Source organism: Schistocerca nitens, chromosome 1 (genome assembly GCF_023898315.1).
Source record: "Schistocerca nitens isolate TAMUIC-IGC-003100 chromosome 1, iqSchNite1.1, whole genome shotgun sequence".
In the NCBI taxonomy this organism is placed as follows: domain Eukaryota; kingdom Metazoa; phylum Arthropoda; class Insecta; order Orthoptera; family Acrididae; genus Schistocerca; species Schistocerca nitens.
In genome coordinates, this window is record NC_064614.1 from 20,974,266 (window position 1) to 20,983,583 (window position 9,318).

The 9,318-nt window shown below is 42.2% G+C and overlaps 1 pseudogene; it reads left to right on the plus strand.

The window, feature by feature from the left end:
- The first annotated feature begins 7,221 nt into the window (after nucleotides 1-7,221).
- LOC126252377 (TBC1 domain family member 10A-like) lies at nucleotides 7,222-7,945 on the plus strand (annotated as a pseudogene).
- The last annotated feature ends 1,373 nt before the right edge of the window (nucleotides 7,946-9,318 follow it).

Sequence of the window (9,318 nt, forward strand, 5' to 3'; positions counted from 1 at the left end):
CATCCAATCACCGTATGGAGAAGATCTCCAACCCGGCCGAGAGTCGAACTCAGACCACTTCGGTTACAGATCCGTCTCGCTGACGGCGCGGCTACCGAGCCGGACAACTTGGTGGGTTGGGTGGCTGTAAATTCTTAATAAAACGAAAGTCAATTTATTACAGAATATAATAACTCAGAAGAGATCTAGGAGAAGTAGCAAACAAATACCGTATGACAAAAGAGCCTTCATTCAGTAGTATAATACATTTTGAAATATTTGCCCCTCTGGGATTGCAAAGGGGGCATGAACACACATATCAAAATAACAAAGAGTTAACGTGAGACAACAGCATAAAATATTAATAATACAGCTTCTCTGTTACATAAAATGAACTTTATAATATAGAGACCACCAATTAATATACATCAGGGGGAGCACAAGTATAAGCAGTAAAGATCTTAGGCTAGTACGTGATATACAATGAAGCCAACCATAGCGAATACAAAGTTAGCACCAGACAGACAGCATAAAAATACACAAATAGACGGGCCGGCCGAAGTGGCCGTGCGGTTAAAGGCGCTGCAGTCTGGAACCGCAGAACCGCTACGGTCGCAGGTTCGAATCCTGCCTCGGGCATGGATGTTTGTGATGTCCTTAGGTTAGTTAGGTTTAACTAGTTCTAAGTTCTAGGGGACTAATGACCTCAGCAGTTGAGTCCCATAGTGCTCAGAGCCATTTGAACCATTTGAACACAAATAGACACACACACACATAATCAATAGCAAGACATTAACGAGATGTATATACTGCAACAGGCAAGACGAAGAAAGGCAGCAGAAAGAAACAGAGAAATTTGAACCCAATGTAATCAGAAGGAGCTTTCCTTTATAATTTCTTGTATGTATCTTTTCGATCCATCGATAGCTACGCTGAGACTCTTGGGACAGTCTGTCTTCACAAGAGAGCTTGTGCGAAAATATGGAGGTTCTTTATTAAATAAGTTTCCTTTAATTTACATCAATGGTCACAGACATTTTGTTAACAGATTACCGGTTTCGGTCTATATTGACCATCATCAGATCTGTTTTATAAAAACAAAGTCTGCAGTACATTGGGACTTTGTTTTCGTAAAACAGATCTGATGATGGTCATTATACACCAAAACCGGTAATCTGTTAACAAAACGTTTGTGACCATTGATGTAAATTATATACGGGTCACTGTTTTATTCGCCACAATGTCGCAGCTTGCTCTTTATGAAGTCGTGCTAAGCTCTCAGCGTGTGGATTCTGATAGCTGCAGACTGGACGGAGCGCACGTCAGGCTGGTGCGTGGCGTCCTCCATGGACGTTGGACATGCTCTTCCCTGAGCTAGCGAAGCGCGAGCCAGAGGCATCAGCCGAGGAGGGGCAGCGGCGATGTCGCTGTGAGCGAGGACGTACACCGCAGATTACTGCGACCCGCGTCTGCACGAGGAACGGTGTCGTAGTGGGGGGAGGTGTGGTCACCGCATGAAGCCGAAGGCCGCGATGTTAATAGCCGTCTTGATGATCTGTAATTGGTGAACATCTGCCGGATTTTTTTGTTTCCTGCAAAGACGACGTTTTCTCCAGCTGTGACTTCGATAGTTAACACAGATAGTTTCCAGTGCCCTTGTGTAGATTGTGTCTTGAACATTTGTTTACGATGAACGGTAGACTCTAGTATCACTCACAAGGGAACCTCCCCATCGCACCCCCCTCAGATTTAGTTGTAAGTTGGCACAGTGGATAGGCCTTGAAAAACTGAACACAGATCAATTGAGAAAACAGGAAGAAGTTGTGTGGAACTGTGAAAAAATAAGCAAAATATACAAACTGAGTAGTTCATGGGAGGATAAGCGACATCAAGGACTCTAAGAACACAGGAGCGCCGTGGTCTCGTGGTAACGTGAGCGGCTGCGGAACGAGATGTCCTTGCTTCAAATCCTCCATCGAGTAAAAAGTTTAATTTTTTTATTTTCAGTTTGTGTGACAAACTATTGTGTTTTCATCACTTTTTTGGGAGTGATTATCACATCCACAAGAAAACCTAAATCGGGCAAGGTAGAAGAATCTTTTTACCCATTCGCCAAGTGTACAAGTTAGTTGGGTCGAAAACATATTCCTGTCATGTGACGCACATGCCGTTACCAGTGTCGTATAGAATATATCAGATGTGTTTTCCTGTGGAGGAATCGGTTGACCTATGACCTTGCGATCAAATGTTTTCGGTTCCCATTGGAGAGGCACGTCCTTTTGTCTACTAATCGCACGGTTTTGCGATGTGGTCGCAAGACACAGACACTAAACTTATTACAGTGAACAGAGACGTCAATGAACGAACGGACAGATAATAACGATGTAAAAATAAAGAAAGTAAAATTCTCACTGGAGGGAAGACTTGAACCAAGGACCTTTCGTTCTACAGCTGCTCACGCTACCACGAGACCACGAGACCACGGCACTCCTGAGCTCACATTATCCATGATGTTGCCTATGTGGCCCATGGACTACTGAGTGTATATTTTGCTTATTTTCTCACAGTTCCACGCAACTTCTTCCTGTTTTCTCAATTGATCTGTGTTCAGTTTATCAAGGCCTATCCACTGTGCCAACTTATAACTAAATCTGAGGGGGGGGGGGGGGGGTGCGATGTGGGGGGGGGGTTCCCTTGTCAGTATAAATCGTCCAAAGGAAAGTAAAAATTCCGCTTACGTCCATAAGGTTCCAATCTACTGAGTGGTTGCCAATCTCACGATCGTTAGGGGAGTTATTGCATGCGTTATTTGATTCAGTATTAAACTGTGCACTATTATTTTTCTCCATTGGCTTAAGTAAATCAGTCTTGTTATTTATGTGCCATTTCTCGTGAGGTACGTTAGGGCAAGTTTCTGGTGTACATGATATGCTTCAGCATTAAACTGTGCGCCATTACCTTGTTGTGTCTGCTAAAACTAAATCATTTTCTCGTTTATGTGTTCAGAAGAGGAAGATTTCGATGTACAGGGTGATTATAATTAAACTTTAAAAACGCTGTAGAAAACACAGAATGACGTTAAATTGCCACGAAATATTACCGGAGTAGGGAGAAAAAGTATGGGAGAAGAAAAAAAATAGTGAAAATTGATCAATAGATGGCGCTGTATGTGTCAGAATACGTAAATGAAAACACATATCATGTTCACGGCCCATTGAAGTTGGTATAAACACGCCGGATACACGGATTTCCCTCCTTTTGCGACTGAGACGTTCGCCACGACTGTCTCACTGCAGGATCGCGCTCTGCCTGTAAAGCTGTATTACAACAATGTGCACAAGTTACTCTGCGAAAGTTCCGGACACTGAAGGCTCTGGAGAAAATGATTCGTAAATTCGAAAATACGGGTTCTTTTGGTGTGCAACCTGGCAGAGGGAGGAAACGAATTGATTCGACGTCAGTGGAAGTAGTGGCCACAGAAATGCAGTAGGAGACGAGTGGTGGTGTGCAAAGGTGTAATACGCGGAAAAATGCCCGAAAATTGGACATACCCGTGAGAAAAGTGCGTAAAATCCTACGAAACATCCTTCTTTGCTGTCCAATCAAAATTAAACATGTGCACGAGCTGCTCCCTGTTAACCTGCCAGCAACAGAGATTTTTGCTTTAGAATTTCTTGCTCGCATGGAAGTGGACAATGATTGCCCGTGGAAGATTTTGTGTACAGACGATGCACACTTCCATCTGACAGCACATGTCAATACACAGGAATGTCGAATGTGGGCCACGGAAAATCCACACGCAAATCAACCAGTACCACTTCATCCTTAAAAGATCACTGTGTGGTGCGGGTTTACGGCATCGTTTATGATAGGGCCATATTTCTTCGAAGAGACAGGTGCTTGCAGTCCTGTTACCTGTACTATCAATGGCAAGCGCTATGATTGTTTCTCGCGCAACCACGTCATTCCACCTCTGCAACAGCGTGTATGTGTGGATGGGCTTATTTTTATGCAAGAAGGCGCACCTCCGCCCATTGAAAATGCAATTAAGCAGCTGCTGAAGCGACATTTCAGAAACACTAGAATTATGAGCCTCCATTTCCCTGCAACCTGGCCGTCCCGCTCACCTGATCTTAATCCGTGTGACTTCTGACCGTGGGGTTATCTGAAAGATGTTGTGTCCAGTGTTCCGATTGCAAAACTTAGCTGCATAGAAGGCACGCATTGCGCAACACATTCTGACCGTGATCCTGGAACACTTCGATCAGTTGTGGCACATGCTGTTTTTCCATTTCAGTTGGATGCAGAAAATCGTGGACAGCATATTGAACATGTTTTGCGCCAGTCACAAGGGTATTAATAATCCGATTTGATTTTGTCTGACGCTTTTTATGCGGTTTTTGACCTCAGGACAATTAAAAGCCGATGTGAGTGATGCTTTTTATGCGGTTTTTCGCCTGAGGGCAATTAAAAACCAATTTTTCCCATCCGATGTGATATGACCTTGCCGTGGTGGAAGGGCTTATGTAACAAACAGTATCACACCTGTACACCAGTGTACACTGAGTAGTACAGTTTGTTTAACGTCAGACATACACCTTAGGCACTCTTTTATGATTCATTTGTTATTTGTAGTCGATCACTATTAAATTATGATGCTTACAACGCCATCTATTGCTACATTTTGTAACTATTTGTTTGTCTTCTGCCTTACGTTTTCCCCACTTTTCCGATAATATTCCGTTACAATTTGACGTCATTCTGGCCAGTATTGTTATTTCAACAGCGGTTTGAATGTTTAATTCTAATCACCCTGTATATGACTGCTTTGTCATGTCATGTCATGTAAGCTTAGTATGTTTTTTCTTTGTTACAGTGGTTAATCTGTATATTGTGTGTCGTAAAACTTCCCGACAAAGGGTATGGTCTCACGGGAACGTTTTACTTGCGTGCTGGTTACGGAGGTTGACTTCGGCCTGGTACGCCGCTTTCACGAGCAACGGCCGCCGCTGCGTTAACCTTAAGGATTGTTACATTAACATCGTGTCTGCACGTTTTGTATCTAAGACTGGCCAGAACACTAAAATTGTACCTGAACATTTTGGGCAGTCAGACAGTTTACTTCCTTTTGAATTTTGAAATGTTTTTATTGCAAATTTTCAGTTGCGTGAAAAGTTTTAGTCAATCTACTTACTACTGAATAAAAAATTTATAATGATTATTGTCAATTATGCCTAAAATATTTAGTCAGTTTCTTTGCCCATCAAGTTAAAATAATTTTACTTGCAATTTCCTGAAAAATTTCGTATTGGATTAAAAGTTTTGTGACTGCCTTTATAATTCCGCCTCAAAGATTTCTGGCTAATTAATGTGTTCTTTTCTGGAGTTATGTTGTACAAGTGCCAGTGTACGCAAGAATTCAACATTCAATAAATGGTTGTAAACGAAATTTTAAACAGAAGGCTTGTCACCTAAGGACACGTGTATCCTGGCTGCCCCGCTCAACCGCACTTGGTGCGAATCAATTTCCAGGAATAACAGCGGCCTACTTTTAGTTCATCCGTTTTCGTGACCATGTAACACTAGTCACCTCATACACTACTTTCTCACTGTCATAGCAGCGATCTCTCTACAGCAAGCGCTTCCTTGCTAGTACTTGCACCGTCCTCCCTGGATGCTGCAAGTCAAACACCATTCTTGCCGCACGCTGATCGGTGTCCCCTGTTGACAGCAACAGCGTCGGCTGCCGATCCTCCTAGTTGCCTTAATTCAGGCTTCGACCCTAGGCGGCAGCCGACGTATCTCTCATGCTTTCGCTGTTCTACCACAACCGCCTCTGCTCCACAGCGATTGTCTCGACATCGACCACTTTTGATGCTCGCAGCAGCCACAGCGAGCTGCGGGCGATCTCTCTCGTGTCCCACCTCCAAATCAAGCTGAACATGCGCCGCCAGGAGCGGTAGAGAAAAATGTGCCGCAAATCACTGGACAATTTTAATAGTCTTATAAAAATCAGAAGAGGAAGAAAAAGAGGCTAGGGCACATCCAAATGTTACGATGGATGGAAACTGACGTTGTCATTCTGGGTGAGAGCAAGCGAGAATTATTTTAAGATAGTGGATGACATTGGAAAGTCTTCTGTACACAGTTATGAAAAAAATTACCAAAGTGTTATTGATGTAGATAAATTACAAGAGTGATGCGAGGAGGATGTAAAGCCTAGAGCAGAACAAAGTAAACAGGCTCTTTGCTGACGTGAAATACTTTGCCACAACGTAAGAAGTGTTAATCCATACCCGTTCGTTATAGTACTATGCGGAAGCAAAGCGTGGTGGAGTTAAAGAAAAAGGAACAGAGTACATTTCCTATAACATGCCCAACATGATATAAAATGAGGGTACAGAATATAATGAGTAATCATTAAAGTAGCTCAAGAAATGCGTGCAAAGAAAACATTTGTAGGAGGGGAGATCACATTAATGAGATATGTTTTCACATATTGTTAATTTCTATCCAGTCTCCGACGCAAGAGGATCCATTTCTTAAAAATGTATCTATTTTTATGAAAGAAGATTTGTTCTATATGTCTTTTTTTGCTTTCATCATAGAATTTCATGGCTGATATCAAAATACATTAGTTCTTAGGTCTGTCCTTAAACTGCTACACTTTAACCTATATTTTGGAAATGGAAATACTGTAACTTACAATCTTCACGTATTTTTTGACTGATATTTTAAACATGAAAATAATATTGTGACGCTTGACATAAACGTTGTATGTTGTTATCTTCCTCCCTTGCTAATATGGTGCTTCTTCGAGTGTGGTTTTGTTCAAACTCTTATTTAGGCCTATAAGGTAATATCAGATGCCGGCTTAGCATGCTGCATGTATTTTGTACAGCTGGGAGCTATAGGATAATTTAGAAGTGGAATAAACATTGTGGCAACTAATTTTACAGTTCAGAGTTATGCCTTAGGCACTAACTCTTTTCTTCCAGTAGCTGAATGTAATTCAGACTGCAGTATCGTTGGGTCACGGTGCGTTTGAGAGGTGGTCATTGGCTGCAGTGTTAATGCGTGAATATTTGCGTTGCGAATTTTGTTCGGTTGTTTTCTACACACGGTTGTAAGTGCAAATTTTTACGCGAATGGTACGCAAACTGTTCAGCCATAGTGCTCTGTCGACGACATGTGAGAATAGATAACAAACGTAAATTTTAAATCGCAGAATGTAACATCGAAATGGCATCGGCAGTAGAACAACAAGATGATGATGATACGTGTTCTGAGGCGAGCAGCGCACTACACAATGGTTCAGTGATTTCCACAATTCCTGATCGTCACGGATTTCTTGGAGGTTCACAGTACATACCTATCCGAAATTGACTGTTCCTCCAAGCGTAATAGTTCGCCGTGAAATAAAATGGCTGCACGTGCTCAACAAATGATGATGATGATGATGACGCTCAACAATTGGGAGAAAATGATGAACAAACACTATAGGAAGGTGAGAGAACGCTGTCGCAAAGGTATCCCTCCATCAGTCCGACCACGTGCCTGGCTCTATCTTTGTGGTGGCAAACTAGTTCAAGATCAGTGTCGAGTGCAATATGCAGCCCCCATTAAACAAGAAGGAGATCCTAACTGGGCTGATGATATACGCAAAGACCTTCACCGGCAGTTTCCATACCATGAGATGTTTGTTGACTAGAATGGACTTGGGCAGCAAGAACTTTTCCAAGTACTGAAGGCATACTTAATCATGAATAAAACTGTTGGCTACTGCCAGGCACAAGCTCCAATTGCAGCTTTCCTGCTAATGCACATGCCAGCTGAACAAGCATTTTGATGCCTAGTCTCCATTTGCGACAAGTATCTTGTGGGCTACTACAGTCAAGGAATGGAAACACTGCAGCTAGATGGTGACATTTTGTTTGGACTACTTAGGCAACAGGTGTCTTGTTAGTTATAGATTTGGTCAGGTGTGTTCTAGTACGTAACCACATTTAGGCTTAAAAAATAAACGTGAAATGCCTCCTTAGCACGTTATTTTTTAGCCACGTGCGTTTTCTAAAAACTGTGCCTTACGTTAAGTGTGGTAGAGATTTAGAACCAGAGATGATCTCAAGTACTGGTTAATCAATAAGTTCATGGCATACACAACGTTTGCGTGTGGGTGTGCATGCGTGTGTTCAAATGGTTCAAATGGCTCTGAGCACTATGGGACTCAACATCTTAGGTCATAAGTCCCCTAGAACTTAGAACTACTTAAACCTCACTAACCTAAGGACATCACACACACCCATGCCCGAGGCAGGATTCGAACCTGCGACCGTAGCAGTCCCGCGGTTCCGGACTGCAGCGCCAGAACCGCTAGACCACCGCGGCCGGCCATGCGTGTGTATGTGTGTATTTTGCTGACGACGATCTTACGAATTTTAGATGTAGAAATAGTACAGGTTGAATCCTTCATTTTTTTTAAATCTTACATTCGAACATGATGAAAAAAATTCAGATTGTATCGATACTATTGAATAAGGGCAATATGCCAATTCCGAGGATACATTATGACTGACTGTTTCATTTCGATGGATGGTTAAGTACTGGCAAGTTGTTTCTTTTTGATTTCTGCCAACACTGCAAGAAATTATGTTTGGTTCGTTCCACTGTGAATGACGTTGTAGATAATGAGGCTTGATTTGTCACATGACAATTATGATGTCATAGATAAGAGGGCATGGTCTGAAATGTCAAGCATTTGCGCATGGCGTGCAGGCAATCGGACAGTCGAAGATCAATGTAGGCCAGGTTGCCCATAGTCCTACTACTAAACAGCACACAGTTACGCATATGCTTCTTTTATTATAAATATTTCCGTTGCAGCACATGGGTGGTGTCTCTACCTTCCACTTTTTATAGACAACAGGATGTTTTTAAAAAGGGGGGGGGTGGAGGAACTTGTGAAAGTATTAAGTTCTATGTAATTTCTATTTGACGAATCGCCGTCCTTACAGAACTTTGACCGTTCATAGCATTCTGCGAGCATGGCACGATTATGGAGTTTTGGAGCAGCGACAGTGTGGATATGAATTCGCTATTCTGGACTGCTCAAACTGAGCTGAATTAATATTTGTAGTAGTGGTTGAAGCTCTAATAAAACACGAGTGCATACGCACAAATTGTTAGCACAAGCTACAATTATCTTTCACAATAGGCTATCAGTTTATTCTTGACAGTAAAATGGGAATTGTGTAACTATAGGACATTGCGATTTATTTGAGAATAAGTAATTAAAATTCAGAAGTTAATCAGCGTTGCACTAAACGTCTACGAGAGGTC